This window comes from Cryptomeria japonica, chromosome 1, assembly GCF_030272615.1.
Source record: "Cryptomeria japonica chromosome 1, Sugi_1.0, whole genome shotgun sequence".
Taxonomy (NCBI): Eukaryota; Viridiplantae; Streptophyta; class Pinopsida; order Cupressales; family Cupressaceae; genus Cryptomeria; species Cryptomeria japonica.
In genome coordinates this window covers 257,279,524-257,294,836 of record NC_081405.1, presented here as the reverse complement: position 1 = coordinate 257,294,836, position 15,313 = coordinate 257,279,524, and positions in this window count along the sequence as shown.

The window sequence follows — 15,313 nt, the reverse complement described above, 5'->3', positions numbered from 1 at the left end:
CCTCACAAAATATTGTGGGACCTCATTTTTTGATGCACAGGGGATGGTGATGAGCCAAAATAATGGCTCCGTTTTGTCAGATTTTGTCATAGAACTCTTGCTTTGGTCATATGTTTGGGTAATGTATGGCTCATAGGACTTTCCTGGTTGGGTCTTTTAGTATTTTTGGACCTGATTTATCTTAGACCCGAGCTTGTTATCTAGTGATATTTATATAGTTAATCTATGCAAATTATCTGAATTAATCTTAAAATATAGTTTAATTTATGTTATGTTAAAATCAATGGATACACATGCTTTTGTGCACATAAATGCCATGATGCAAGGTCAGCCAAGATGAAAGGATGACTAAGCTTGCGGTTAAAAGAAACATCAACGCACCACTGGATGCAGACCCAGTCAAAGTGGAGCAACATTGAAGGTCATAACCAATTGACTGCTTCCTCAACATAGCGATTTGTGGAGCATTCATGATTGTTCCTGATGGAACATAAATCTAGGAAGGAGGTTGCGCTATATTTTCTCAGCAGCAGGACAGTTGTTGTTCTGCATTCATGCACTGACTTCTTCTTTTAGTGTAATAAGTCATGCTCACCTATTCCTTTGGTATGTGGGTTGATCAGTTAGGAGTTTTTTATAAGTTTTCTTTTAAATAAAGGTCTCAATCTCCTCACGAGAGTAGACAAAACGATCATAGAGTTAGTAGTATTCAGTTTTCAGACTTATGTATGTACAATCAATTTGAAGTAAATAAAATGATGGTATTCTGAGCTTATCAGTTATTATCTGAGTTCTGGATATACTCACATATACTCACTCAAGGGGCCCACTTGGTAAGTAGTCCCTGTGTGTTTTTCAATTAATTTATTTTTTGTTATAGTTGTTGTTTTGGTATTTGACTGTTCCTGTAGCCACTGGAAACAACTCCGGTGGTTGTTCCTGTAGCCAAAGCAGGCAGAGTAGTTCCTGTCTGCCGACCAGAATGTTGTCATTAGTAGCATTTTCTTAAGTTACTTTCAAATGTGATTTTTAATAAAGTGTTAAGTCATCATGTTTCTACATATTTGTTTCAGAGAATTTCCTTTTCCAACAGTAGGATAGAATGGCTGCAATTTGATCTTAGTGCACATATAGTGTCGACCTATTTCAATTTTACGTCCCTGGTCGATAAAGTAAATGAACCTTTTCTATAGAAGAGGTAGTTGCTCAATAAGGATTTCCAATCCCTGAGCTGAGTTTTTAGAACCTAGTTGCTAATCCAATTGCAAGGACCAACAAGTTTGGCAACAATGAATAGGAAACCTCTTGCAACTTGTGTGTAGAGACATTCATTAGTTTTCAAATCAATGAACAATAAACACAACTAAAATTTTAATATTTTATTTTATTTCACTTGTTGGTATATGATAATTTTGAGATATAATTGGTGTTCTTTCTCCCTCTTATTGGATCACACATGTTAATTTGGTTAGTCATAGAATCTGTATGAGAGATGGTAAGTTTCAATGAGTTGGTGAGGGTTGCTTGATGGGAACAAGTTGTCTTTGAAGTTTTCTTACCTATCTTGATCAATTATTGGAGGTCTCGTTTATTATTTTAAATTTGACCTATTAGGTTTTCTTATGTTTGAGGGGAATTTTGAGGAATTGATGGATGATTTTGTTGAGGGTCATTATGTCCATTCTCTTTACTAGGGTTTTCAAAAAATGATGAAATAGGGTTCAAATGAGCTCAAACTCTTTTCCTTTATGGTTTTATCTTAGACATAATGTGAGTGCACTATGATGTACTCACATTATGGCTCAATAGTTATTAGCCTAGGCTCACTAACTATAAATCTATCTTGTGAGCATGTTATAATACACTCACATTATGCCCTAAATGAACAAAAAAATTGTTATTGCACTTTTTTTACCCCCATATTTTTACACATGCCCCTATATACTTGGTTGTTTTAATTAAGATAATTCATTTATTCATTTAATATAACATCAAAATATTGGAGATAACATAGATATTATGTGAGAAATTACTATAAAGCATTTATAAGAGCATCACAATAGAAAATTTACAAATCATTACATCTCAATGGATCATCCAAGGTCTATCATATACTTTTTTTTTTTAGAGTTTTTTCTCAAAGTCATGAAGCTAGTCTATTATATGTTTGGCCAAGGAGAGCTTGACGCTTTTGATTTAATGAATTCCCTACAAGTGTTTAGATAAAATTACTTGTTCTTGTGCTCATTTAGAGGATAAAAATTGAGGTAAGGTGAATTCCAATAGTCTATAGTTTGTCAATTAAAATATGAGTTTTAATTTATATTTGTGTAGGTTTATATTATGCACTTGTTGAGACTAGGAACTTTTAAGAAGATTGATTTTGAATTCATGTGGATGATCTAAATAAAAAATAGTCATTTTGTAGAATTTAAGATCTTCATTTGAGTTACTCCTAAAATTTTAAATTAGTGGTGAATCAAATTCTAAAATTGATTGCAATATTTTCTATCATCATATTTTGAGCTAAACATCACATTTGACTAGGTAGTTGTTTTCTAATAAATTTTCATTTAAATCTAAGCCTAGATAATTTCATATAAATGTATTCTTCCCTCTATGGATATTAAAAATTTGGAAATAAGTTTGTGTGATGGCAAAATTAGCTTACCCATGCCCATTCCCATTTGGTTTTTTCTCACCTTGATGGGAACATCATAATGCAATAATACATTAGAAAATAGCATAATCTTGTGTTAAGTTTTAATTACAACTCGATCCCTGGATCTATTATTTGCAAAATTTTATTAGCTTCTATAAGGCAACCTTAAATATATTTCGTGTGACATCTTGCTATCTCATGGCATATATGGACATTTTACACTCGATTTTATCATGATTGATAGACGGTAAAAGGAGGATAATCAAATCATGCCTCAATTTTAAGAGCCAATAAAAGATTCAAATCCACCTTATTATCACATATTATTAGAAGTTTACATAAAAACAACTTTACCTAAGACAAAAATGCCTATAAACTAATTGTAAAAAAGGAAAACAGAATAATATACTCAAAATTAATGAGTAGCAAAATTTACAAAGAGTAACATACATACATACATACATACATACATACATAGATATATATATATATATATATATATATATATATATATATATATATATATATATATATATGAGAGAGAGAGAGAGAGAGAGATAGAGATATAAGAGCACTGATATGCATACATCAAGGAGATGATAAGCCCAAGAGGTATGACACATTTTAGGATATAATATATCCAAGGTGAATAAAATATTACACCAACACATGTCACTTGAATGTTTACAAATGCAATCTTCGATCTATCTCTTTGTTGTTAAGTCAATATGCCAACAAGTTGACCTAGGAGAAATTCATCTATCAAGTCAGCAAGGTCCTAAATCACATCTCTAGACACCACCTTAATAGACCTAAATATCCAAAGGTTAGAAGTGAGCAGCCTTTTAGATACACACTTTATCAATTTAATCTTATGTAACAATGATTATTTTTACAAATGAAATCAAATTTCTAGCAATCAGTATCAAACTTATAAGACTTAAAATTAATCTATATCATTTTTTTTTCCAAATTTATCAAACTAAGACAAACAATTTATAAGAATGACAAATTAATTTAAAATTATTAACATTACTTTTCACTTATAATAAATCTAATCAAATGATTTTATTTTATCAACCATTCACAACACCATCATAAAGGACTTCAAAAAGTTAAAAGAAATTCGACCTTTAGAATAACAACCAACTAAAATAATATTCGCATAAAAAATATTAATGTAAGAACCCAATGTCTCTGATGTCTACAACGACTCCCACCCATGAGGCATTTTCAAAAACTGTCGACCATGTTTGCAACGCCTCCTCCCTGCGGGCGTTTCCTTCTACTACGAGCAACCCTACCATGGACCCTCTTCTCGGTGGTGATGCCACTGTTGTGTGTGGCTTACATGCCCCCTCCCCTGAGGGTTTTGTCTCTGTTGTTAACATTGTCATGGGTATTGGAACGGGTTCGTGCCCTCCTCCACCCGTGGTTCCTCTTTTGAATGAAAATAATGGTGTTGACGCTCATGGTGCCCTTCCTTTTATTGGGGATGCCGAGGTCCTTGGCTTTTCTTCCGAGGGTGTTGTCAAGGGTACTGGAGTTGTTTTCTCTGGTATCGTTGCTGATGCCAATATTGCATTTCTAAGGTTTCTAGATCTTCTGCTAGTGGGCATAGCTTTGCTCGTGTGGTTAGATCTTTTGCTCACCTTGTCAAGGGGATCCATCCCCTTCCTTGTGCCAAGACCTCTCCTGTGATGGTTTGTGGTCTGGAAGTTGCTGAGAATATTGATTACTACCAATGCACAACATTGGTATGCAAATTTACATGTTTCTGGCCTTCTCTCCCAGATCTCCATGGTTGGGTGAGTGTTTCCTGGTAACCTTTGGTTGCTTGTAGCATTGATATTTTCCCTTGTGCTAAATACTTTTTCATTGTTGCTTTTGCTTCTTCCCACGATCGTGATTTGGTGTTGAGAAATCTGTGGGCTTGGGGAGATCACTCTCTCTCTACCAAACCTTGGACAACTTCCTTTAACCCCCTCACCGAACCACTCAATGTGCGTCTAGTTTAGGTTTGCCTACATAATTTTCCTCTTCAGTTTTGGGAGCACTCTTGTTATGAGGCCATTGGTAACTCTATTGGTCGATTCTTGAAGGTTGATGATGTCACGTCCTCCTTGGATCATTCTACCTTTGCTCACATTTTAATTGACATTGACATTTTCAAGCCTCTCCCTGGGGATGTGGTTATTATGGTTGGGGACAAGCCTTAGACTCAATCATTGGACTATGAGGGCCTTCCATTTCGCTGTCGAAGGTGCTTATCTAGGGGTCACTTGGCTTCAGACTTTTCTCTCTCTCGACACAAAGGCTCTGCTACTTGGTGGAAGGATGCTACTACTGATCATTTGATGGTCAATGTTGCTAATACTAATGACTCCTCTCAAGCGGATGATGTCTCCTTCCGGGATGAGGTAGTGCCTCTCACTGTCGTTGAAGCTCTTGTTGAACCCCTCGGTGCTACTGACTTGGCCTCCTCTGGCCCTATGAATGTTGCTCCAATTCTACATCATTGATCCACTCCTGTTGAATTTGCTCCTGATGTTGTTCAGTTGCAACAACTTTCTATCATTTTGCTACTGCACCAACCTGCTGATGCTTACTGTAACTCTACAAAGCCCTCCCTACCCAATCCTTCTTTTGATGGACTTAATGGTAGTATTGCTTGGACTGTGGTTCATCACAGGCGAAAGGGAAAACATTCCCCTCTCCCCCAAAATTGCCTTGGTTCGGATGATCCTCCCCATCTTTGAGCTAGGTTTTGGGTTGTTGCAGGTTTGATAGGTTTTTTCACCTATCACCCCGGTTTTGTTGTTTGCTTTATTGCCTTTGAGCTATGTTTTGAAGGGTCAATACCCTTGTCTGTTGTTTTTGTATTATTGATAATCTTGGCTATGTTAAGAGTCAGCACCCTAATTAATACTACTTTAATAATAAAAATCAACCAACTAACAGCTCTTTTAAGCTTAAATTTGGTGCTTCATTTTTTTCTCCTTTTTGCCTTTATTAAAGAAAGTGATATACATTCAATTTTTATGATCTCCTTGTACTTGGGGCTTGCATTGCTGGTGGAAAGATTTATCATGAACTTCTGTTGTCTTACAACGTTTCAAATGTCTATGAAAATAAAACCTCTTCTGACAATAATGCTTCATTATTTTACAAACTACTCAATTGTTTGAACTGTGAAAGCTTTTAATGTCGTGTTTTGAACTGCAGCTTATTTTTCACAAGATACGTTTGGATTTCTCTCTAATGATCTGCTTAGTAGTGTGATTATAGATGAATCATTTAGACAAATCAAAAGTTAAAATATATTATTTAAATCAAAATAGAATATTGCATCATTCTTTCTTTACTTTTTCTTATATTGTTCTATATACTTTCTATGTTTCCTGTTCACTTATTTAAATTCCCAATTTGTGTTCTGTAATGAATTAAATCACGTGTTCCATGCCGAATCTGATATTTCTGTTTCAAATTCTTTCCACGCTATGCCATCTAAGCACAGTCATAAGTAAGGAGGTTGGCCATAATTATCAAGCAGGTTTGCAGTCAAATGGGAGAAATGGAATACTTTACTATCTGTTTAAAGTAAAAATATATGACTAGTATATAATTATTATTTTGTATTGGTTTATGGTCAATTACTACAAACCAACTTGAATAATGACATTACTGAAAGCAAAACTATAGCAGAAGGAAGAATTTAATGTATCTGATTGTACGTTGTTGTTCTTGGTACCTAATAAATGATAAATGCTTACAGTTTACTTTATGGGATTTAAACCGAAGAAGGAATCTTGAGAAAATGTTTACAGATATTTTTATCAGTGCAGAGATGGGATGGATCAACTTCTGTTTCTCCCGATTCCTTAACTTTTGATGTTAACCACACCTGTCTCGCTCTCTCTCTCTCTCTCCACACATGCAATCGCGTTTTAGAAATCATTAACGTCGAAATTGTATTTATGAAAATTTAATATTTACTGTTGTAGAACTCTTTGATTTCGAAATTGTATTGATCTTGTATCTTTCTGCCTTTTTTTTTTGAATATTGCATTGAGCTTGCTGCTAAGAAATTTGTGTTTGATAATATTCATTAAATGTCATTCCCCAAAAAATCAGATGCCTAATTTGTTTCTATTTTCTGCTATTTAAATTGGTGTTTTGGATTTTAAACATTATAAAGTCCTCAGTTTTTAGATATAAAAGCAGAAGCAATGTTCTTCGGGAAAAAAATATATATATATGTCATTTACTAGTTTGTTTTACTATACATAATGGGAACACAAATCTTGAGAATTAAAGATCTATGGATATTATGAGATTTTTATTCATAAGAATATGATCCCAACTTTATCTTCTATATCATATTTTCAAACATTTGAATCTTTATAGATGACATAATTAGGAAACATACCATCACCCACTACACTTTTTTAATAGAAACAATAGTTAAAAATTAGACAATCCAAATGTCTTGATTTAGTTGTATATTATCGAGATTGCATTAAAGACATATGTGCCATTTCACTAGCCAAAACTACAAAATTTAATATATTAAAATAAGCCTTATCAAAATTGTCTTCATATTGTGTATGTGTCAAATAGTGTAGACATATCTAGATTGTTATGTTTAGTGCAATGTATTATCAAAGAACTACAATGAGCTATCAAAATGTTTTTCTATCCTATAGAAAGATTGTTCATTCTTTCACACTTATAAAATTGTAACTTGTTGATGAATAAATAACTCAAAGAATTTGCCGTTCTATTTGTTATTTGTTTTAATTTGGTATTAGATCCATTATGTGTTGCTACCCTTCCTATTGTCAAATATTTTCTGAATTTTGTGTGGTAATTTGGATTTTTGGATTAGTTTGAAGTCTTCTTACGAATAGCAATAACATCTAGTTGCGAGCCGCTGCCAAAGGAAGATAAGAAGCCTCGAGCATTTTGTGTGCTCGGTTGAGAATTAGCTAAAAGAACATCCTAATACTTGTGTTCTATGCTATTTAGTAAAGAAGATTGGTAAGTGCTATTGCTACAATGAGATTGGTAAAGAGTTATGTTCAAACCTAAGATTGTGAAGAAAGCCACCAAGACAACTGCTAAAAGTGCAAGAAAATTGTCAAAGCCCCTTTGTTGCTACAAATATTTTTGATGTGATATATTTACAAAGGTATTTTTTTTCATCACGAAAATATTTGAAAATGGAAACACCTTTAGAAAATTTAATGGTCATAATTTTCACATGTGAAAGGTGAAAATATAAATGCAATTGATGAAAAAAAATTATGGAGTATAGTGAATGACAAAGTAGGATATACAAATGTTAAAAGGAAGATTAATTTGGAAAGTAGAGATGAAAAAGCCAAGTCCATTATTGCAAAGAGCTATGAAATTTTTATGCCATACCACTCTCTTCTAGTGGCTTGCTACTAGTAGATATTCTACACTTGACAAAGAAACCCAAAATAGAAGCCACTCCGATTCAATTAGGCACTATGGGACTTTTGTAAAATTTTGGAAGCTTTGTATTAAGTATATTTTGAGGTCTTCCTAGAATGTTGTGGAGCCCTATTTCACATCAATACTCAAAGTCTTGGTTGCCTTATTCTATTGTTTTAGGTGGATATTTAGGACACTTGTAATGATGGTGAACAAAGGATACCACTTGTAATCTTATACCACTAAATGTTCGTGGTATTCATATTGATGGCAAGTGGAGCTAAAGGTTAAGCCTTAAGGTGTCAATTGAGGAGGAACATATGTTCCTCATTGTTTATAAAGATTTAGCTTGTGAACTAGACTCCAATGAGAAAAAAATATTTATGAGTTTAATAGAAACTGTAGAAGCCACACAAAGAAGTGCACAGTAGAAGGCACTCAAATAGGAACTATGGGGCTTTTATGCAAGTTTGGATCAGTTTTATTGTGAAAGGATACCCACTGATAGTGATATTTATATATGACCTTGCATGTCTACTTATGTTTAAAAACTAAAAGGGATTTTCAGGTACAAAATTAGAATTCATTATTCATATAATGCAAACAAATCGTTGTGTTGTTATTAGTTATTCATTTGCACAAAGGAGTTGTTTTGTTCTTATAATGTTTTCCACAATTCTCCTTAAAGGTAACTATGATTATTGATGTGATGTTGGTTGTACACATGTGACTGATCTCAATGATTGTATATTTTCGAGGTGATTGGTGATGTTGATTATACATGACTGATCTTGTTTGTATATTTTCAAGGCAGTTGATGATGTTAATTGTACATGACTAACCTTGATTGTATATTTTCAAGGTGATTGTCATCATTTTCAACTTGTAAGGTTCTGAAGAATCCACATCGGATATATTTTTCATATGTAATGATCATCACCTTTAATTAATGATGGAGTACTTTGTCAACCACCAATTTTTTCTATAAAGAGGCATGAAGGATGGTGAGTTTTGAATCCAGTGTTCTCATTTCTCAGTTATGATAAATATTTTCTTAAGTTAATATATATTAAGGATGGTGTAGATGTATTATTGGGGACACTATAAATTCTCCTACCTTGAGTTATGTAGTTTCAAAGGAAAAGAGAGATCAATTCCATTTAGACTTAGGATGGGTGGAATTGGAAAGAATTGGATGGGTGGAATAAGGTAGGAGAGTGACCCCCAAATAGGAACTTTGGCGCTGGTAAACACTTTTGAAGGTTCCCTTTCTCTTTTTTGACCTTTATAACCATCATTTTCATTCTTTATGGCTTGATCCTATCCAAAGATGGTGGCAATAGTTTTGGTATTAGTTTAATAGTTTTTTTTGCCATCCTATTCTTTTTGGATAGATCCATCTTGTCTGAAGATAAGGGGAGCAAGTTGGCCATCACAACATTAAGTCGAATGACAAGACCATTCAGATGATGTTGCAATTATATGTAATACATTAAATCAGATTACAAGAAGATCCAACATCAAGAGTTTGGTTTAGAAATAATATTATGATCATCATGATTATTATCATGTACATTTTGGTTATCTTAATTTTCTAAATGATAATATTTTGAGCTCATGGGAAAAGTAGGAAGTACTATAAATATACTAAAATATAAGGGGATATTTAAATAAGACATACTCAAACATACATATAATGGTAAAATAACAATGATTGATAAGACATGTCATGTACAACTTTCAAAGATGGAACTAAATCATCCATAAGTATACATTGAATACTATTGTCCCATAGTGAAGACCTCATAATAGTAGCCAAAGATCAAATTCATAAAATATAATCATTAATTGGCTCATGTTCCTTTTGTTTGCATGAAAGAATTGACTTAAAAATGTCTTAGGCTTCATATTATAAAAATAAGGATGGCATGAAAGGATTAGTCAAGTCCTTTAAAACGAATTTATAGGATTATGAGGCAATGAATAAAACCATTCGAGTGTAAAATTATTCAAGATTGATGACAACACCATAGAGATCAATAAAAACTTATTAAAATAAGTGAAGAACCTTTCTTAGAAGTTTTATAAATTCCATAAAAGATAACCTCTATCACCACACTTAAAAAAAGGGAGCTACAAGTACATTTGGTGAAGGATAAGTCAAAAATTCATATGACGAAGGATTAAAGAATATTTGGTAGTGGCATCTTATGTTTTAACTCTTTGTGTGTTTAAGATTTTGAATATTGTTTCATATCATCTAATCCTAGTGATTATATTGTGAAATATCATGATTAACATGTCCCATGTACCATTCTATATTTAACAATGTTTGAGGATGTGAAAATATGTATCATGTTCTTCTTAAACATTGTGCATGCCTAAACTATGTGTAATTATAACAAGATATAGGAGGAGATATTACACAAGAGCTTAAAGATATATCATGAAATAATGAGCTAATCCAAAGGAAAGTCTTCACTAAAAGATGGTATATCATAAGAGACGTGGAAAAATTAATGGGATCCACTAAGGATAACCATTAGTAAAAAAAATGGCAACTAAACACAATAATAAAGTTATCTATAAAAGCACATGACACATACTAGAATAATGTATATTGATCAACATGAATCAATCTATTGGCTCTCTCTATTCAACAAGGTATCACCAAATGCATGCCAAAGTAATATACTAATTTGTGGAAGCATGATATTAAGATAGAAACTATCTACCCCTAATTTTTCATCTTCAATGCCTCTAAATAATTAAATTGAATGGATTTAAAGAATGGGTATCATAAAATAAATAATCATAAACTAAATATTCTTATCCACATCAAGAGAATATAAAGAACTGTTTGTATTCCCATCACTAAATATATACAATTCAATATACCATGAGTGAAATGATGTACGAGAATAATAAATCTCATCTGAAAGTGGAATGAGTGTATCACCATCATTGAAATTATAAAGGTAAGATTAGAATGAGAGGCACAAGTAGGGGGAAATAGTTGAAGAAGGGATGAGATTCCTATTTATGTCAAAGTCATATGAAGGGATTTCACTAGATGCATCATGAGAAGTTAAGTTAAAAGTTTAAACCACATAGGAAGTACAAGCATTCAAAATGAATATGTCATCATGATTAGGAACAACCACATCACTAGAAATAGGAAGAATTAAAAAGGAGGAAGAGTACACATAAGATAGAAGGATTAAAAAATAATAAATGCTATGAATATTGAAATACACATTCACGATGAAACAAAACATCCATAGAGGAAACACCTCCATCCATAAGATAAAATGGCATGAGATTATCAAGGATAGAAGAATTAAGAAAAAAAATAATAGTGAAATATCAAGATCTATAAGATATGCATGGATAGAGGCTAGGCAATATAAATCCTTAATATAAGATGTGTGGCATTTTTCTCAAATTGTAATATTTCTTCATGTGACTCTTGGTATTGAAATACCATAGGAAAGCTATCAAATTTTGAGAATCAATTATTTACATCTCTTGAAGCTTTATGGCCTTATGGAAGTGATGGAAAACATCGAGAAAGCATAAATGTCTAAGATGTAAATTGATGTATGAGTGTTTATTTTTAATTCTACAATTTCAAATGTTCCTAAGAATCGATCGCATTATTATCTAGTCAAACCCATCTCAAAATACAAAAAAATCAATCAGCCATCCTTGAGCTCGCACCATAGTATATATTAGTACAAAAAATCATCTAATCAAGCCTCTACATGAAAATTCCAAAGGGACCAACCAAGACCTAGGACCTAACTCACTAGACAAGATGAAAGACTAAAAGGATCAGGAATGTATTCAATTACTCAAATCAATATATATATATATATATATATATATATATATATATATATATATATATATATATATATATATATATATATATATATATATATATATATATATATATATATATATATATATATATATATATATATATATATATATATATATATATATATATATATATATATATATGACCTATGTTATTATTCTTTTATTCAATTAATAATGTATAGAAAATATGGACAACATTGATAAAATAAATTTGTATTAAACAAAAATCCATATAGGCATGCAATGTTATATGTCACTAAAAGTATAATTAATGTACAAGAAATTCTTATAGGATTACAATAAATCCATGTACCTATGTATAATGTAATAAAATAATCAAATCCTTCCAAGGAAAGGGAAGAAATCATGAACCACCTTTAACTATTGATTGGAAGGAGGAGAATACAATGATGGTTGTTTTTTAACCTATTGAATCTATTAGAATTTTCTATAATCAGACTGCACAAAAACCTTCTACAAGTGAAACCAAACGATCACAAATAGAAATATCTATCATTTGCAATGAGGGTGAAGGTAATGTAGATAGACAGACTTGCATATATAGGAAAGGATGACGAGGTAGATAAGTTGGATACAACAACTGACTAACCCTTCAAACATGAAACACTAGTAAGCTCACTTGACAAGTGTATGTGCAAGTGGCAAGTGTGTATGAACTAGGTGTTTCACTAAGTGAGGATACTTGTCTCAACTAGATGAGATGAGACTAGAATAAAAATGCACAACAAACTTCTACAAGTGAAGCCAAATTAGAAAAAATAGCACTACATATGATTTACAATGAGAATGTAAGTAATGTATATAAAGAGCCTTTCATATATATAGGCAAAGATGAGAAAGTAGAAAAGTTGGATACAACAATCGACTAACCCTCCAAACATAAAACAATTGTAAGCTCACTTCCCAAGTGTATTTGCAAGTGGCACAAGTGTGTATGCACTAGGTGTCTCACTAAGTGAGCACACATGTCTCAACTATATGAAATGAGACAAAATTCTAAAAGTCCCTAAGTGGATACTTAATCAATGTGAATAGGATTGTTTCTAGCATGATAATAGCTAACTAGTTTGATAACACTAGCATCCCCCTTAAGCACAACTTACGAAGTAATGTATGCATGATGATGAGTCTCAAGTACTAGGCCATGTTGGGTACTCGTATACAAATTTCTCATAAAGTGGAGTAAAGGAGAAAACCCAATGAGAACAAAACTCTTCTCCAAAAGAGAAATGATACAATGTGAATATACTAGTGAAGAAGATAAGTCAGAAGGATTGATTAGGACACCCAAAGGACTACGTTGATGCATAATTACAATGAATATTCCCCTCCATAGGAGATAAATGAGAGACTATGTAACTCCCCATAATGTGATGCCTATAGTGTTGGTAGATGCTTGGCACTAGATTTTAAAGATGATCCACACTTGCTAAACAACACCACAAATGTGTGCAAGATAACTTCCCATTTTTTATATGTAGGAAGTGATATCAATGCCTTTGAAGTTTCAACATGATCCAAAGACTAAATCATCATTCTAGTTTCCAAAATTTCATGTTGAAAACTAATATGCATATTTTGTTACAAGGAATCACTCGTGATTTTTTTGAATTAGTTTTGGACTCATGTGTAGCAACAAGTGATGAGATTGCAATGCATGGCAATGAACTACATTTTTCATCTCCATAATGGGACCAAGAAGGTGTGGAAGCGCTCAAAGGTACGAATTCATATAAATGCTCAAAGGCATGACTGAAGACAGCCTTTCAAGATAAATACAAGTAAAGAAGGTATGGAAGTGTTCATTATGCACATGACTAAGATACCCCCTTGATTCAATATTAGGTGACCCCCCATTTTTTTGGCACTTTACTACTTATTCCTTTTTTCAATGCATCAAGGTCCATTGTGTAGAGAATGTCAGAATATGCATTTTTGCAAAAAAGAATGTTCAATTTTGAGCTACCATTTAAATGTTCAATTTTGAGCTACCATTTAAAAGTTATTAGACAATTAATTTCTCACTAAATGACCTATTTTTAATTACATCTACACTAAATGATTATAAAATGCTCTAAGATGAGATCAAACCTATATGTCCAACCATTCATTGGAACAGTCATGGAAAATGCTTTCAAATGACTATACATTTCAAATTTCACCTCTATGAATGAAAATGATGACAAAAAGAAAAAATAACCCCCTTTACAAGCATTTAAAATGAGCAGAAATGAATAATGGCCCCCTTACAAACACATTAAATGAAGCAATAGTTAACAAAAACTTGTCTATCAAGCAACTGGTTATCATTTAATGTTATGTAAATAAAAGACATGTTATTTTAAAACTAACAGCAAATGATTAAGGCTACTTTAAAAAAAACATGTGTTATCATAATAATGTGACGGGATCTTGTGCCTAGTTAAAATAAGTGGGGGAGTTTCTTGTCCTGAAACCTACAGATAAAAATGGAATTGATTGTTGATACTATGGTGATACCAGTAGTGTTGTAGCATTGATGAGGAATAAAGAAGTTGAATGACAACTCTTGGAGGCTACTGTTATGTGATAGGAGCAGCGTATAGTAGAATTGACCAACTCTGTAAGTCTCCAAGAATTTGGTGGAAGCCACTTTCAAACTGTATTTAATACATTTGACACCAAAAGGGGTGGTTGCAAAGGCCACATTGCACATAAAAAGTTGATGGAAAATTCTATTGGTTGCATGTAGGAGTGAGATGGTATTTGATGCCACCTTTTGCTTCAATGATGAGAATGTAAGTAATGTACATAGAGATTCTTGCATATATAGGCAAGACAAGACTGAGGAGGTAGACAAGTTCAATACACCAACTGACTAACCTTCCAAACATGAAACACTTGTAAGCTCACTTTACCAGTGTATGTACAAGTGGCAAGTGTGTATGCAATGGGTGTCTCACTAAGTGAAGACACATGTCTCAACTAGATGAGATGAGACAAACTACTAAAAATCTCTAAGTGGATACTTAAGCAATGTGAATAGAACTATCTTTAGGCATGCTAATAGCTAACTAGTTTGATAAAGTTATTAGTTACATTAATAGACTCAAGCTCCCCTCTAAAATATTTTAGAGCTCCACCTGATAAAATAAAAAATTATATACATTAATAGATACATATTGAATTATAGAATGTCATATAATGAAATAATCACTTACCATGACCTCATAAACCTTTTGAAGCATTTTTTACTCTCTTCATGCATAAGAGAGGGAGGTTCAAAAATGGAATTTGTGAAGCCCT